The following is an 18,431-nucleotide window of genomic DNA, read 5'->3' on the forward strand; positions in this document are numbered from 1 at the left end:
TGTTCTCCAAGTGCATGATTTGAAACTTCTCCATGTAATCTGTTGCCATGTCTCACTCACACAGAGCTTTTCCAACCACTCCCTTAAGGGCCTGAGGACCACCGATTATGACCCTGTGCCCCCACACCGCAGCACCTAGAACTGCTTAGACTGAGGAGCATTTCTTGCTGTTCACCTGTCACTTTTAGGCCAACAGAGGGTCATCTGTTGCAGAAAAGAAGCCTGTGGATGGCTCCGCCCCACACCCTGTGAATTAGATGCCACCCATTAAATGCATTTACACAAGATTTAGAGGACAGACGGAAGATGGAGGTGATCTTTGTAAGGCTGCTGATGGTTGTCAAAGTCATAATAGTCTTGTAGGAGTTTTCAGTGTTCATTCTTCATTTTCTGAGTTTCAAAAACGGCAGCAGTGGCCTCTTCATCTGACTGTTAATCCCTGGATTCTACTATTTTCCCACCTCCAGCTCTCCAGAGGTTTCTCTGGGGCCAATGGCAGCTTCAACCTTGATGAGCTTAGCCCCAGGAGCACCTCAGAGCTGCAGCATTCCTAACTCTGCATTGCTGTAGGAGTCATTCTAACAATCTCAATATTGAATCTGCTTCCTCTGCACCTCTAACAAATGTGTAAGACCCCAAATTTCTGTATTAAGCCCCTTTCTGCTTGAAATCTCCACAGTGGAGAATTTTCCTTCACTCAAGCTTGACAGACAAGGTGAAGCTAGGTTAAGAGGAGTTTTGCTCTCAGCTCAGTTCAACAGATAATTAATGGGCACAAACCATTTATCTTGGCACTATGCCCACGGAAACATGTAAGGCACATGTAAGCAAGGTCCTGACATGACAGGGTGGGAAGGGCATGGAGAGCAGAGGTTTTAGTATCCACACAGTCAGACAACAAAGAAGAGAGGCATGCAGAAGAAAGGCAGCCTAGATAGGAGTCAGATAGATTGGGGTAGGATCCTGGCTTCAGTGTTTACCACTGAGAGAACTTGGGCAAGTTGCCTATGCTTTGTCTAAGGCTCAGTTTCTGTCCTTTACTTCTGCTGCTGCTCCTCCTTTCCTTTGTGTTATTTTATCATTCATCCTTCAAGACACAAGACGGATGTCCTCTCCCTGAAGTCTTCCTGGATCTTCTCCCTCAATATCTCTGTTCTATGCGAACGTATCCCCTGACCCTTTTCCATGTGGTTCATGGAAAGTGTTCAGTAAATTGAATTAATCTGATTCATTATCTCTCTCTCTCTCTTCCTCTGTCCTTTTCTCTCTCTTCTCTCTCTCTCTCTCTTCCCCCCGCTACACACACACACACACACACACACACACACACACCCTTCCGTGGAGTAAATTATGTCTAAGGTCAGGTTCCCTAGATGCAGAACCTGGGATGAGGATTCTTGTGCCAGGAATTTATTGACGGAGGGGTCTAAGAATGAACCTAGGAGAAGTGAGACTAGCAGGATGGGTAGAAAAAGCCAGGGAAGGACGGATTTCAGCTGAAGCTTAGCTTCTGCTTGCTCTCCCGCTGAAGTTCCCGAGCATGAACTGCATGAGTGCTGCAGAGCTGTCCCATCTTGAAGAAGGGGAATTGCCCTTTGTGATCTGCATTGGTCAGGTTAGATCACCCCAGGTGGAGGACATAACGTCCCAAGCAGGCAAGGGCACATTTATAAATCAATAGTGGCCAATACTTATAGAGCAACTGAGGTGGGTCCTGCAGCCCAGTAAAGAGATCTGGGAGAAGCATCAACTGCAAAGAGGTATAAAATAACAAATGCACTACAAGATCCTAGAGAATAAGAATTGGGCAGGTGGGGTCAAGGGAGAGAAAGCGGGTTCCTAACCAAGTTGCCTTTCTCCCCCATCAGTTGAGCCAGAGCTTGGGCAATGCAGATTCCCACCAAGACAGCACCATGACATAACAAAGAATTGGTTATGTTTGCAGGTGTTTGGGATTAATAACAAGCTTAATAATTAAGCAACATAAAGCTGCAGGATGTGGTGTTTTTTTTTTTTTTTTCTTTTGGCCACAAACAGAGATGTTATTTTGTTTGCAGTAAATTTTGACTGTGTAATTGGACCTGTGGGTCACAAAAGGGCATAGTGGGTAGAAGACATCTGGGACTGTGCTTTAGCAGCAAGTATGCCACTCTGCCTGAAATGTTTTCCAAAGCCACAGGGTCTCAGCTTCTTCCTGGGAGACAATGGAATGTCCGGCCCCTCTTCTTTTTGACAAGCTTATAGGGAGACCTCCTTCCTCCCCCTTTGGAAGTCAGTGATGTTCTATCCAGAACCCAGGAGTGGACAAGAGAAGTTTTGTGTCAGGAATGCAATGACAGCCTTGTAAAGACATAGCAATCAGGGGATGTATTGCCTGAGCCAGTCCTTAGCCCAGAAAGAGAAAAAGCAGAGCTGACCAAAGCTGGCCTTCCTCAAACAGAAAAGACATATCCCAGGAGCCTGCAGGGTGAGCTGGATCCTTGCACAGTTATGAGATCCCACCTAGAGGCTGAGGCAAGGAGGGACAATGTCACAATGACCGGATGCCTGGACTTCTGTACCCAGGGGACTGAGAGAACCATGAGCTATTTGCCTTAAGGTGAACCTCCAATCTTAGTTTGTTAGATTTTTTTTCACCACTTAGCCAGGAATCTTGAGTTCTACACCCCCTACAACGGACTTCTGGGAGGCCAGAGTCACCAAATCAGGAAAAGAATGGCTCTGGGGAATTCTGCAGAAGTCTTTTTTAAGCTGGTCTGCTTCTGCTACCCTCAGCCTTACTGTCTTCCCATTTCTGCCTTTTCTTGCCCTAATGGAGCAGGTGGTGATTCTTCTCAGAGCAGAATTAGCCCAGGGGAGTATCTCTTCTGGCCAAGAAGAGAAAGTGACAGCAACAGGTCCCAGAGAATATGCCTGTCTGGGGACGTTGATGCCAGAGAATTGAAACCTGCACCTGGCCCCTTCCAGCTCCAGGTCCCTGGCAGGGTGCCCCCATTCTGTTCCTAAAGAGACAAGACAAATGGTAGCTTCCTGCTCACTAGTCTGGCATTGAGTGAGCTACAGTAGATTGGCTCTTGTTTATAGGGTGAGTGTTGATCCAGAGCATTGAAGAAAGGGTCACTTTTTGCAATAGGACCATTCCCCACCTGGTGAGAAACTCCTAGAAATGGAGGCTTAAGCCAAGAAGATGGGACTCAGGCTCCAATGAATTAAGAAAGATGGGAATGATTGGGCTGGGGTAGAGAGGAGGAGGTATCAGCAGCAAAGCAGGCACAAGCATACAGTTTGCTAGGATCAGCTGGTAGGCCCTGCTCAGTCTCTCACACTAAAAGCTAGCTACCCTTATTAACCTTTCACATCCCCCATGTCCTCCAGCCAGCATCACCCACTTACTTCTTCAACCTTTGCAATGCTGCTTCTGCCGTGGAAAATGCGGCTTTGGCTCCTCTCCAAAGACTGTTCCTTCTCACTTGAGTCATTTTCATTGGCAATTGCTGAAAACTGGAAAGGCAAAGGCTTGGTGAACTTGGGGGTTATGCAGAGAGGTCAAGCCACTTAACCCCTACCTCTAGAAATTTACACCTCTTATAATGTGAGGTATTCTCCTATTACTATGCATAAGTCATGTTAAGATAGAAGATGATGCTTGACCAGAGATCCAGAGCTGTCTTGCCTACATCCTGCCCTCTCATAGCCACTGTCAACTGCATCCCAACCTTGTAGTGTTCCTGTAGAGAGAGATACATACATGGAGAGCAGAGCTAGGCAAGGCATGCTCTTGAAGTTTGTGCTGCAAACCCTAAAACAGCCCCTGGGGAGCAGTCTATACACATAGAGGTCTCTTGTGGCCAAGACTGAAGGCAGGTATTCTTTCTTTTCTCTCTAGATCTATACCTTCTTGACCAAAGAAGAGAGAGAACCCCAAAGCAAAGCACAAAATGAAAGCAGAACATTTCTTCTTCTTTTTAAAGATTTTATTTATTTATTTATTTGAGAGAGAGCATGAGAGGGAGAGGGTCCGAGGGAGAAGCAGACACCCTTTTGAGCAGGGAACCCAATTCAGGACTCGATCCCAGTACTCCAGGATCTCGGTCTGAACTGAAGGCAGTCAGTCAGTCAAGCAACGGAGTCACCCGGGCATCCCAGAACATTCCTTCTTAAGGCTCCTGCCAGGAATCCACGGGTCAGGACAGTTCATGAGTGAGAGAGAAAGAGATTCCTAGGGCTTCAATCCTGAGGAGAAAAGACCATAACTATAGCACCTTCACCCAAAACAACGCTTGCCTTTGGCTCATGGTGACCCATCTCTTTTCCTTCTGTGCATGAAATGAGAGCGGGTGTACGGGAGCAGAGAAATCCTAAAGCTTCCCCTGGTAGCAATGTCCCAGGCAAGCTGGGTCTCTAGGTCAGTCAGCACGTCTCTGCATAAATCTGTTAGGAATCTGACTGTATTTCCAGTGTCTTCAGGGTCCTCTTACTCTCACCTGAGCTAACATGATGAGAAGCCAAATTGCTGTTGCTGTGGGAGGCTTCAAATGGTGTTTCCTGTGGGTATTATTTCCAGCCTAATGTTGTATTAACATAGCTCTGCCTGGTGATTACTATATTATTATATATTAATCATAGGATAATGATGCACACTCACCCTGCTTCTCTCCTCAGTCAGTTATGAGATCCCACCTAGAGGTTGAGGCACCACACCTTCTCTCCCTATATCTGCAACCCCATTCCACCCTCAGGGACCAGCCTTGGGCTCAGCACCCCTTCTTACAGGTAAAGTCAGAGGAGGATAATTTGTGTGTGTGTGTGTGTGTGTGTGTGTGTGTGTGTGTCTATATTCTAAGGTAACAGTGTCCAAAGCCAGAGTCTGGAGCCCACAAGTCTTAGCTACCAATTAGCCCTCTTTCCTACCCTCAGTTGGGGAAAGGTCTAGAAAGCAAAATAAGGTCCAAGAAGAAATGAAAGATGATTTTAATGATTTGCTGGGTCCAGAATATAAAGGAGAGGCTGGAGCTATGGCAATTTGAGACTTGTTAACTCATTCACGTACTGCTTTAGCACTACTTGGTGCCAGCATTCATTCATTTAATAATGTCTGTTAAATCTTTACTTGGCAAGTACTGTTTGAATCAAAGTGGACAAGACAGACAGAGTTCCTACCCTCATGGAATTTTATTTCTGGAAGTTTCCATGACAGTCCTTGGAGGTACAACAGTGAAAGACCTTGGTCCTTGAGCACCTACTGAAGTCAGTCAAACTAGGCATTTAAGGGTAAGCCAGATTCTCACTGAGATACTCCCCTTAGAAGGGGAGAAAGATACCCCAGGGAGAGAAGACATTCTCCTTGACATCAAGGAATATAGGGTCAAGTAGGAAAGAAGTACAAATGAACACATTGGAACTGATAAGGCAGCAAAGAACCAAAGGAATGTACCACTGAGATGAACCTGATAGAGCTATCTGGGGAGATGCCACTAAGTGTATCTGCCCTGTTCAGGGGCCAAATCCTATGCATGTGATCTATGCTTTGTCCTTGCAGTCTTCTACCTTTCTTCAGGAGTCTCTGTGTATCATAAAGGCCATTTGTACATGCTCACCTACAATATGACCAGGACACAGAATTTGTCAAGATACAGGGTATAACGTCCTGTGCTTTATAGTTATTAATGGTGGTACCATGAAGAAAAGGAAGCTGGTGGTGATGATGACACTGGAAATAAGAGAACTCCCTAAGCAGGAGAATTGGCTGCCTAGAGATAATATAGGCATATGCCAAACTCCATCCTTGCCAATTTATTCACAAGACACGTGAAGCACAGGGAATTTTTTCAACTTACTCATCTTCCTATCCTCAAGTAGATCTACAAGATGGCCCCCAATGCTCCTGCCCTTTTGTATAGGCTCCTCACTTCCGCGCTTTTATATAGTCCCCTTCCTTAGGGCTCACCGATGTTTCCAACAGAACTCTGTGGAAGTGATGGTATGCAACTTGCAGTGCTGGATCGTAAAGCTATTGTAGTGGGATGCCTGGGTGGCTCAGTCAGTTAAGTGTCAACTTCATGATCTCAATGTCATGAGATCAAGCCCCACAGTAAACTTTGTGCTGAGCATGGAGTCTGCTTAAGAGTTTCTCTCCCATGGGGGGTAGGGAGAGGGTGGTTGGGTTATGGACATTGGGGAGGGTATGTGTTATGGTGAATGCGGTGAAGTGTGTAAGCCTGACGATTCACAGACCTATACCCCTGGGGCTAATAATATATTGTATGTTATTAAGAAAAAAAAAAAAAGAGTCTCTCTCCCTCTCTCTCTGCCCCTCCCCCCCTGATTGGGCACTGTGAAAGTTTAATAAATAAAGGTATTGTGGCTTCTGCCTTTGTCTTGTGAACTCACTTGGGGAATGTTCTTGCCATGCCACAAGGACACTTAAGCAGCTCATGAAGGATACACATGGAGAGAAACTGAGCACTCCCACCAAGAGCCATAGCCATTCTGGCAGCCATGTAAGTAAGCCACCTTGGAAGCAGATCCTCCAGACTCAGTCAGGGCTTCAGATAATGACAGCCCACTTTGGCACATGATTACAATCTCATGAAAGATTCCAGACCAGGACCACCTACCCAAACCACTGCTAAATTCCTGATCCACAGATACTGTGAGAGATAATAAATGTGTGTGGTTGCTCTAAACCACTAAATTTGGGGATAGTATGTTATGCAGCAGAGATAGCTAATGTATACCCCGCGCATTAACACAGTTCCAAGAACACAGCAGACACTCAAGAAATATTTGATAATTGAATGAATGAATTAATGAATGAATGAAGCTCCTTAGCAGAGGAACCACATATCAAACATTGTGACCTTTGGCAGGGAAAGAGGGAGCGATCATAACCAGGAGAAAAAATATTTGAAACTTTGAAAGATAAAAAACAACCCATAAATGTGGATATTTAAGAAATGTCCTAGTACTTAATTTTCTTTAAATCAAAGTAAATTGGGTATAAGTCACTGTTGCTACCCAAAATCCCTTTCTATCCCTACTTCAACCTCACTCAAGAATCTAAGAAAGGACCCCAGGTGGGGGAAGTGTCTCTATTACACAAGTCTATTACAGTCATCTCCAAAGCCTTCAAAGCCCACACACCATGGTTCCTTAAAGCTGTGTTGCTCTACAACTATAGGGAATTTCCTAGGAATCTCTGTGTCTAGAATATAGTCTCTTAGAAATACAATGAAGCCATTTTTTTCTGAGGTCCTACACCTCACTTAGTTATTCATTCAACAATATTTATTGGGTACTATACTGGGGGTTCTTCAGATAAAAAATCAATAAGATATAGAGAAAGATACATATACATAGAGATACATATCTCTGGGTGGCTCAATGGGTTAAAGACTAGAGTGGTCTGAGCAAGGGGGTGACTCTCCATTCACACAACCTCAGAAGTTGCGACAGAGAGCTCCCTGGAGAGAAAGCCATGTGGTGCCCACTGCACCTGACTCTAGCCTGTGGTCAGGCCCTGGTGTCTGAGAAGAAGACTTTTAGAAGCCAGGCCCAGAGAGCCTTCTCTCCCCCAGGGAGAGACGGAGTCAGTAAAGGACACTGTCCTCCCCACGACTGAGCTGACTTAAGGTCGCAAAGCTGGAGGAGAGGTAAACTGACATCCAATACCTTCCGTAAGAATGCTGAGCCTATAGCTAGAGATGGGGGGGAGTGAGGGGCGGCGGGGAGGCACGGAGGAGGAAAAGGAGTCAGAGTGGCTCACGGCCAAATGGTCTTTTTTAAAAATTTAATTTAATTTTTATTTATTTGACAGAGACACACAGCAAGAGAGGGAGTGCAAGCAGTGGGAATGGGAGAGGGAGAAGCAGACTTCCCACCAAGCAAGAAGCCCGATGTGGGGCTTGATCCCAGGACCCCAGGATCATGACCTGAGCCAAAGGCAGACCCTCAAAGACTGAGCCACCCAGGCACCCCAAGGCCAAAAGGTCTTAAAAAGATCTTATGGCTTCCATGAACCCTTTCCTTCCCCCACCCCCTACACTCCAGCTCCAACACCCACCCACACACATGCACACACACACACAGCCCCTGAAAAGATGGTCTCTGGAAAATTGAAATCAGTTCCATTCAACAAGTGCATGCATTAATGGTCTCCTCCATACTAGGGACCCTGCCAGTGCTGGAAATACCAAGAGACTCTAAAGTCACCTTTTGCCCTTTGGAAGCTCACCCAAGGTTATGGCATGAGAACTGGTATGCCATTGTTAGGAATAAAATATAATAAGAACACAAAGGAGGAAAAGATTAATTCTGCCTAGGGGGTTGTGGAGGAGGGGCAGATTTCTTCAAGATGATGATGATGTGACCCTTGGGGACTGAGTTGGAGTACAGAGAGCAACTTCACCAAGGGCGAGAAGGCCACCTTCCCAGGGTGGCCTCAGATGAGACCGGGGAAGGAGCAGTGCTTCCATTATGAAAGAACTTGACTTTTATCACAGAGGCAATTCCTTAAATTAAATGTCCTTAAACAGGGAAGTACTCCTATGAACCCTTAGCTGCATCAGCAGCATGGGGTGAAGGTGGGGTAGAGGGGAAAGGTTATCAGGGAGAACTTGGAAGAGACCAGGAGTCCAGGTCCATGGTCCCACAAGAGGGTTTGCAGGCCTCTGTGAGGATGGAGAAAAGAAGCGTATCTGAGCAAGATTTCAAGTGGAATTCCTAGGGTTGGGGGATAGCCAGATGGGGAGGAGACAGAGAGAGAGCACTCAGAGATTGCTCTTAAGTTTCCAATTTGTTTGGAAGAAAATGGACGAGGTCTTTGTCACTGTCATCCCCTATCCCTAGCACAGTGACCAAAAATAGAAGATCCCAGTAACCTGTCTGGACCAAATGAGTAGAGTAGTGAAGGAGGAAAAGGAATGGTCAAGTCTCCTGGCACTTTAGGAACTCCTAGGGACAGCTGTGTTTCACAAAAGGACACTTAACACACAGAAAGGGCCCACTGCTGACAGAACATTTGGCATCACTGTAGAAAACATATCTAGTTGGTGGGATCTGCCACTTGGTCCTACCTGCTTAGCTTTCAGGCCAGGGTCCAGTGGTGAGTGACAACAGCAGACTCAGTAGTGAAATGAGAGCTGCCAGGAGGCAGAGGGTCCAGCGACCACAGCAGAACAGGCAAGAAGAGAAAAGCAAAAGAACTCAAATCTATTAACAGCAGGAAATCCATAACTGGGTCTGAGGCCAGGAAAGGGATTTACAAAGAAAATTCTATTCATGGCGTATTTCCTTCTTATCACAGCAAATGGTCTGCCAAAGTGGTATTGCTCCGTATTAAAAACCTGCTATCCTTTCAAAATTGCACGCAGACACCCATGCATTGTATCTGCTGTGTGTACATAAAGAGAGAAACATATCCACAGCTCCCATTCATAAACGCAGGGCCTGAGGTGCTCTGTTTGAAATGGGGCAGGGGAACTATTTCTGTAGTAGAAACCCTTGTCCCTTATGCAGGGCTTCTCCTCCAGTTACAGATTATCCTAGAACTTGTGCTTCTGGATAAATTCCATCCCTTCCCTTTTTAAAGGTATTTTTATTTGTTTAAAAAATACTATGGAGAAAAATTGACTCTTTTTTCCATCGCTATGTAGTTCTGTGAATTTTTACCCATGTATAGATTCATGAGATCACCACCACAACCAGACATATAATAGCCCGTCACCCCAGAAAACTCCCTCCTCCCCACCCCTCACAACCACTACCATTTTGTCTCTGTCAGCATGTCAAAATCATACAGGGCATAGTCTATGAGACTGGCTTTCCTACTCAGCACAAGGTCTTAGAGAGTACAGAGCTGTGGCCTGTACCAGCAGCCTGAGCTTCTCTCTGCCAAGTCATGTTCCCCAGGGTGGAGGGACCACAGTGTGCTCCCTTCATAAGCCCTGAGTACCTTTCTCAAAGACTGGACTGAGAAAGGAAGAAGGAAGGACACACTGACTTTTCACCTTCTTTCACTCAATAAGTGTTTGGGCATCCGTCATGTGCCAGGCACAATTCGATGCCTGGAGATGCACAGCGGAATGAGACAGGCAGCCCTTCCCAGGTGCCATAGCTCTAGAGGGGATAAGAGGGGAAGATGCTTAGTGATAAGCACTAAGGGGAAAAACAGTGAAGGGCAGGAGAAATCATAATTGTGGGGAAGAGGCTGGGTTTAGAAGTGGAGGAGACATTCAGAGACTTGAAGGAGAGAGAGTAAGACTTGCTGGTTTCTGAAGGAAGAGCAGCCCAGCAGAGAAATACGGCTTGGTGGGGGAAAGGCCTGGAGAGTTCTGCAGAAGCCAAATAAGCAGCACGGTAGGATTTGGGAAAAGAGCTCAACCACCACCACACCCCTCCAGCTCCCTCTTACTGTGACATCTCAGAACACGCAGGACAGACAGCTGTCTCTCACTCATCTCTAGAGACCCAAACCCAGAAGAGGTTCTCGAAGCAGACTTCAGCATGTTCTCATGGTGGGGAGCCTTTGGCAGGCTTCCCCAAGCCCCATCATAATGACAGTCAGCCCCGAAAGCAACCTGACAAACTGAAAGACTCCCAGGTCCTGACCCAAGAGACTTTTCTCTGCTCCCAGGAAAGTGGGATTTGGGTTACACTCTGCCAGCAGTGCCTAGAGCCAAGGAGCCAACAGGAGATGTGACAGAGGTCAGAAGCATCCTGAATCCTGGGGGCATGGGCCTTGTGAAACTGAGGTCACAGGGACACTTGAGTCTGACAATCATCCCCCAAGAGCACTCTTATTAAGCCCTTCTCCTAGAGCCAGGCAGAAGAGCACTAATCCATGCCTGAACCACTGGCTAAGGTTCCAGATCTCATTAGCATTTACAAAAGTTGAATTAATCCTCCCTTGATAATCTGGTGGTCATTGATTTTTATTTTTAACTCTTGTTTTATGAAGACAAATAAAATGCTTTCAGTGGCACAGATGTTCCTAGAAGTGCAGAGAAAGAGGAGAGAGGGGAACCAGGCATTCAGAGAGGGTCAAAGAATCTCTTGTGGCCCAGACAGTGGGTCCTGGGAACAAGGTAGTAGGTCAGATGTGACCAGCCAGTTCAACTGATCAGGAGCAAAGAAGACCCCCAAAGAGGACATAGAGATCCAAAACCTTAATGCCCCAGTTAGGACCATCTGCAGCTGGTAGAGACAGCTCTGATTCATCTTAATCACATGCAAGTTAAAAATAAACATCAATAACCAGTGCATGGAGAAAGGGGTGACATTTTGAGGTGTAAATGATGTGGGAAGTCCCAAAGCCAGGCAATGAGAGTAATCAACCTTGGCCCCCCTCAGCATACCTGGCCTGAGGACAATTTAGAAGCCATTCCCCAACCCCCATACCTCTCAGGAACCAGGGCAAACAGCAGCTGCCAATTTTTCAGTGCTGGAACTATCATGTCCCATTGTACCCAGTGCCTTCAGAGTAAGCAACGGCCTGCTGGACAAACTTGGATCTTCCCAGCTGTGTGAGCTGGGGCGAGGCAGAGACCCGCACACCTCAGTTACAGGTACAGTGCAGGTACAGTGCCCAGCAAGGATCTGGTGCACAAGTGCCAATAAGAACTTACCTATTCGTTCATGTTCTGCTTCTCTCAGAACATGAAATTCACCATTTAGAAAGTTGATTTAAATTACAGAAAATAAAAATCTTAATTAAACATCTCATACTAAATCAGGTGCCAAGGATTTTACAGGAATATGTGAGATCTTTGGAATATATCCTAAATAATAAATTCCCAACTCCTGCCCACACAGAGCTTAAAAAAATCAAAGAAGGGTGTCAAGGCCCCCGAGCACAGGGGAAACAGTAGCTGATAAGGCTGTGTTATCCGCTTCCACGTAGGTACCGCCGTCCGGCTCAGATTCAGTTCCGCCCAGAAGCAACAGCGAGATGGGAGGAGAAAGGCAGCTGCCATTCAGATCTTCTGCCTGCTTGCCAAGCACGTCTACCTATGATCTCATATTCCATCCTCACAGGTTTGCAGATGAGGCAAGGGACTCAGGAGAGCAAGGTGACTTGCCCAAGCCTGGGAATCAGACTATCTGCCCAGAGTGGTGGCTGCTGCTCGTCCCACCCAGACATGCAGTTAGGAGAACCTCCGTCTGGAAAAGAGATGAACTAACTCACTGTGATTGACTCATAGTGGCAGCCTCTCAGAGCACATCCAAGGTCTCCTAACTTGCCCTCATTAGCACAAGCTCCCCGAGCCCCTTTCCTCATGTGCTCCCCTCAGCTTCCAGCAGGTTCTTCTCTGCTCAGCTCCTGAGCCTAAGGGCCTGACAGACTCCCAAGCTGCCACCACAGCCTGCAGGGTTTTGGGGGCTGGGGTGGGGCTTAGCCCACTGTCCCAGTGCCTGCCCCTGCCACGAGGCCAGGTCACCTCCGGGGACAAGGGAGACTTTTATCTGCAGAGGAATCATCACCATCTCATTCCTGGTATGGGGGATCAGATGCAGCAATTGGCTGATTAGGAAGGCTGCATTAACACGCAGTCAAAACAGCTCTTTAAAACTAGCTTTGACAAAATTGTCACATTAGATGTATCTGAATAAAGTCAGCCGGGCGGCTGGCAGAGCACACTTCTACATCATTTTGACAGCCTGCATTAAGAAGCTGCAGGCACCACCAGGAAATTACCTCCAAGCTAAGTCCAAATTATAGCCAATGCAGCATATTCAATCCTTGGTGGGTGATGGGCTACCCGAGAGGGGGCTTGGAAGGCAGAGGATGGACAAGTTTCCTCTCCTCTCTTCCCACAGTCAGCGCTGGAGGAGCACCACCACCTGCTGGGGAAGCAAAATGGATTTCAGTGCAAGTAGGGGAGACCCTTCCTCCTTCCAGCTGTGGAGCACTCGTGCTCACATTTCTGTCTGTGCTCCCAGGTTTGGGGCCTGGGAAATCCTGCAGGAATGTGGAGGCCATAGACCCAAGTCTACTTCTTTCCTTCTGTTCCTGATGAGCTGCTTGATCTTGAGCAACTTACATTTCCTCCCTGGCCTCCCATTTTCTTTCCTGAGGGAGAGGGGGAAATCATTGTTTCATAGACTGTGTTCCTTGGATCTCCAGAAAGTATCCCAGAAGTGATCTGATGGGAGAGTAGGTGGAGAAGGCAGAATTCTTTCTATCCTCAACTGCACATTAACTGGACCGGTGTTGTTTTTATCTGTTCTATGGACTGCACGTCTAGGGAAGATGCCTTTAAAGGAGTCTCTGTTGTTAACTGAAGGGGGAAAAAAGGGAAAAGGAAGGAGATCACCTAGGTGGTTCAGCTGGTTACATGTCTGCCTTCAGCTCAGGTCATGATCCCATGGTCCTGGGATCGACTCCCGCAGCAGGCTGCTTGCTCAGCAGTGAGTCTGCTTCTCCCTCTTTCCCTCCCCACACTAGTGCGCGCTCGCTCTCTCTCTCTCTCTCGCAATCTCTCTCACAAAAATAAATAAATAGAATCTTTAAAATAGGAAAAGGAAGAAATTAAGAAGGGAGAGGGTGAGGCTAGGAGGGTAGGAAGGAAGGGAAGGCGGGAGGGAGCAGAGAAGGAAGAAGGAAAGAAAGAATGGAGGCAGGGAGTGCGTGAGAGAGGAAGGATACAAGGAAAGAAGGAAGGAAGGGAGGAAACTGCCAGCAGCCAGGAGCAACCAGACTTAAAATTGCTCTAATAGGGGCACCTGGGTGGCTCAGTGGGTTAAAGCCTCTGCCTTCAGCTCAGGTCATGATCCCAGGGTCCTGGGATCAAGTCCCGCATCAGGCTCTCTCCTCGGCAGGGGACCTGTTTCCTCCTCTCTCTCTGCCTGCCTCTCTGCCTACTTGGGATCTCTGTCTGTCAAATAAATAAATAAAATGTTTTTTAAAAAAACAACTCCCTATCTATTCTAAAAAAAAAAAATTGCTCTAATAGTCTGTGCTTAAAGGACCATATAGTCTAGTGCTCAGGGTAGGCCTTTTCCAGAAGTAATCAACTTCATAGACTTTGTGGCAAATAAAATAACCTGTGCATTTTGCATTTTCCAAATGGGGAGATCTGATGGACTGAGCTTTCTGGCCCTAGAAGAGGGGAGGTGGTGAGAGCTAGAGAACCCTGTAGCTCAGGGAGGAGGTCTGAGCTCTATGGGTCTCCGTCTCCCATCTGGAGATGTGAGAATACAATTTGATGGTGCAGGCTGGGTTGGGAGACACTTGAGGGAGGAAGATGCAGAAGGGCGTGAGGGTTCTGAGTATTCATGTTGCAAATTAAGCAACAGCTAATTGGAAAATGTTGGATTTTATTAAAACCTCAGACTTATATTGTTCCAACAGGCACCAACATAATAACAATTATCTAATGGGCACTTTGGGTTCTTTCCAGAGTTTCTTTCTTCTCCCCCTGGCTGTTAATGTGCCAGAGAGAGCAAGTCAGTGAGTAGATGAGTCCAAGGGAGCTAGATTTAGAGCTTGGTTTGTGCAGCCTAGAAGCAGAACATTGGGCTGGATGATGGCCCATGGAGGCTCCTTCCACATCACCATGAGTGGAGTTGCCGAAAGAAGGGCTGGAGGTATGTTCTGTCTTCTCTGCACCCAGGATTCCTGAGACTGGGGGAACAGGGGGATATGTAGAAGGAACAGAATTTGCTACCCTCAGAGGTGGGAGAAAGATTCCATCTGAGCATGATGCCTTGCACTCAGCAGAGAGTCCATAAAGATTAGTGATGATGATAGGAACAAAGTGGGCTTTAGGACAGAGTTCCTGCAGTCAAAATGACTTGATCTCCTGTGGGGCCGGGTACCGGCTACTCCTCGAATCCTGGGGGAAAATTTCTCAAGGTCTATGTCAACCTGAGGCATAGAAGGAGCCCAGAAGTGAGAGAAACTCCAGTCTACTAGTTTAATTCCCCTACCCTGCAGAGAGGAAGAAACACTGCCTTAAAAGGAAAAAGTATAAAAAGTAAAGGGTGCCCTGGATCCTTTGAAAAATGTCTAATATGACACTGATGTTACATTAAAGGGCAAGATGCAATCATACTGTCTCTACCGTGAGATTTGCTCAAATAGGGCAGGGTATGAAGGGGAGCAGGGAGGGGCTGTCCTGGAAGCCCCCTCCTTGTGAATGCCCCTGTTATTTATGACAGTATCAGAGCTCAAACACACGGTAAGTGCACAGTTCCACCTTTATCATAGAAATGATGAAGAGGGAGGAGTAATAAATGTCTAGTTAGAAAATAAAAACTGAACATTAGAGTCAGGGGAAATAGCCATAAATACCCCCTGATGAGTGGCATATTTGATTAATCTACCTGCCTGGCAGAAGAGCCATAGACACCAGCAATAGGCGGCTGCTTCCCTGGCACCTAAAGCTCAGTGGGGGAAGCCAGGGACCCCTGAATGAGGAGCAGGATGCGGAGCTGCTCCTGGGCCCCATCCGTACGAGAGGTGCTTCCCTTCCCACACATCCTGTAGCAGACCACCGTCGCCCTCTACCTCCACTGCTCTTCCCAGCCCAGACCACAGGCCCATGTGACTTGATCTGTAGGGAGGTCCTCCCAGGGACGGTCTTCCTCAGGCAAGTGGGGCAGGCCTGAAACCCCACAGCCAGGCAGCAGATGAGGAGAAAGAGGAACATAGGATCAGTCATGGCCAGAAGACCCTGGCTCCCCTCAGCAAGGAATGCTTTATGACCAGGAAGCAGAAGGCAGGCAGGACAAGGAGCATCTCGAGAATGGGTTCACTACTTGAGGGATTTTATCATGGGGAAAGAACACCAGAGGCCTAAACTCTGAAAATACCTCCTTTTTTCCCCCAACCAGTGGCAAAGGTTTATTTTTACGGACAAAGAAAAATGTTTGTTACATTTAATCAAAAAAAGCAAACTGGGGGTGCCTGGGTGGCTCAATGGGTTAAGCCTCTGCCTTCAGCTCAGGTCATGATCTCAAGGCCCTGGGATGGAGCCCCGCATCAGGCTCTTTGCTCCCTGGGGAGCCTGTGCCCCCCCCTTCTTTGCCTGCTTCTCTGCCTACTTGTGATCTCTGTCAAATAAATAAATAAAATCTTTAAAAAAAAAAAAGGGGGAGCTGGAGAGGAGCAATTTCTATGCAAATTAAACCAAACAATATATTCTTTTTAAAAATATATATATTTTTTAAAGATTTTATTTATTTATTTGACAGACAGAGATCACAAGTAAGCAGAGAGGCAGGCGGGGGCGCAGGGGCGCAGGGGTAGCAGGCTCCCCGTTGATCAGAGAGCCCGATGCGGGGCTCCATCCCAGGACCCTGAGATCATGACCTGAGCTGAAGGCAGCGGCTTAACCCACTGAGCCACCCAGGCGCCCCAACAACAGGTCTTTTTGAATGGAGCTAACCATCTGTCCAGACCTTGCCTAGGAAAGACCTAGACTGTAGGCAGTGTAACAGAAGGTTCAGTCCTTCCAAGGTAGGGTCCCATGGGAGCACCACACAGCCAGAAGCCCTGTTCTTGGCACGGAGAAACTCTGCTCGCCCTGGGGGTTCTGCAGGGAGAGGAGGAGAGCAGCTCACTGGTTTTCTCCCTTTTCAAAGGTGCTACACTTGGGGGAATGCAAACAATATATTCTTAACATTTTTTCACATCGGTTTGCTATTGGGAGGATCTTCTTTGTCCACTTTGGGAAAATATTTCCCTCCTATAGACTCTAGATTAAGATGTAGTGTTACTACTGCCCGTGGTTGCTTTACCTCTATCATCAAAAGCTCATCAAGAAAAACATGTGGAGGAGGAGGAGAATGGGAACCCTCATGCACTGTTTGTGGGAATGGAAGTTAGTGTGGCCTCTATGAAACACAGTATGGAGGTTCCTCAAAAAAACAGAACTACCACATGACCCAGCAATTGCACTTCTGGGTATTTATCAGAAGAAAACAAAAACATTCCATTTGGAAAGATCCACGTTCCTTGTAGCATCATTTATAATCACCAAAATATAGAAGTAACCCAAGTGTCCATCCCTAGACAAATGGATAAAGAGGATGGGATGGATATAGAGTGAAATATTATTCAACCGTGAATCTTGTCATTCATGATAACATTAGCAGCCTTGAGGGTATCATGCTAAGTGAAATGAGTCAGACCGGGAAAGACAAATACCATATGACCTCACACGTAGAATCTAAAAACACAAACACATACAGAAATAAAACAAGCTCATAGGTAGAACCGATTGGTAGTTGTCAGAGGCAGGGGAGGCAAGGAGTGAAACTGGTGAAGGGGGTCAGAAGCTACAAACTTCCAGTAAAAAATAAATAAGTCAAAGGGTTGTAATATACAGCATGGTGCCTGTAGTTAATGACACTGTGTTGCATATTTGAAAGTCGCTAAGAGAGTAAAAATTACTTACAAGTTCTCATCATAAGAACAAAGAAATTTTGTAATTACACATGGTGACAGACATTAACTAGATTTGTTGTGATCATTTCATAAAGTATACAAATATCAAATCATCACGTACACTTGAACCTAATACAATGTTATATGTCAATTATAGCTTGATAAAAATTAGTTAATTAATTTATAAAAAAGAAAAAGATGATGGATAGATGGGTTGGTGACAGGTAATAGATGATGATAGATATAGGTACAGTTGTGACTAGAAATGATAAGTACAGACTTATGAAACAATGTAAAACCTCAATGTTCAACAATGCTTGCAGAATTTTTCCAAAATATTTTAAGGCACTTCGCCATCTTTCCTCAGATGTAGTGACAAAGGTGGCACCTTTATAGGTGACACCTATAAAGGTGGCAGGGCAAGTGCTCTAATGACTATTGCCACAGCTGAGGAGCATACAATCCAGAGAGGAATGTTACTTGCCCCGGGTGCCACAGTCCAGAGCGCTTTCTCTTCTGATGGACTTCAAGGGAGCAATTAGTCAATAATATTTTTGAGTCCCAACTGAGGGCTGGGAGCAGAATACAAGAATTTTCATCAAGGAGGAGGGGGAGGAGGAGGAAGAGGAAGACGAAGAGATGGACTGATAGCTAGAATCTCTCTAGAGATGTTGTATCTAAAGCCAAGGGGAGCCACAGGTGTGAAGGTTAGCTGAGTTTCCAGAGTTCCCTCTGTGCCGTTCTGTCAAGGGTCAGAGGAGCCCCCTAACCATCTGTGCATCCTGGGGCCTGCTTGTGGATGTACCTCAGCCCTTCAGGGAAGTCCCAAAGGGGACTCCTGCCCCCATGATTATACACAGATAAGAGTGTCAGAGGGTTCCTCCACAGTAGAGGTCCCCACACCCACCCACTCAGCCTTCCCAGAGCCTATCCTTGGGAGCGGCCATCTCCCTGCCTGCCTCACTTCAGGGGAAGATTAAGGAAGGAAAGAGATGGCTCAGTGTCTGCCAGTTACAAGTTAAGAAAAAAGAAGACACTTACA

Source organism: Mustela erminea, chromosome 9, assembly GCF_009829155.1.
Source record: "Mustela erminea isolate mMusErm1 chromosome 9, mMusErm1.Pri, whole genome shotgun sequence".
Taxonomy (NCBI): Eukaryota; Metazoa; Chordata; class Mammalia; order Carnivora; family Mustelidae; genus Mustela; species Mustela erminea.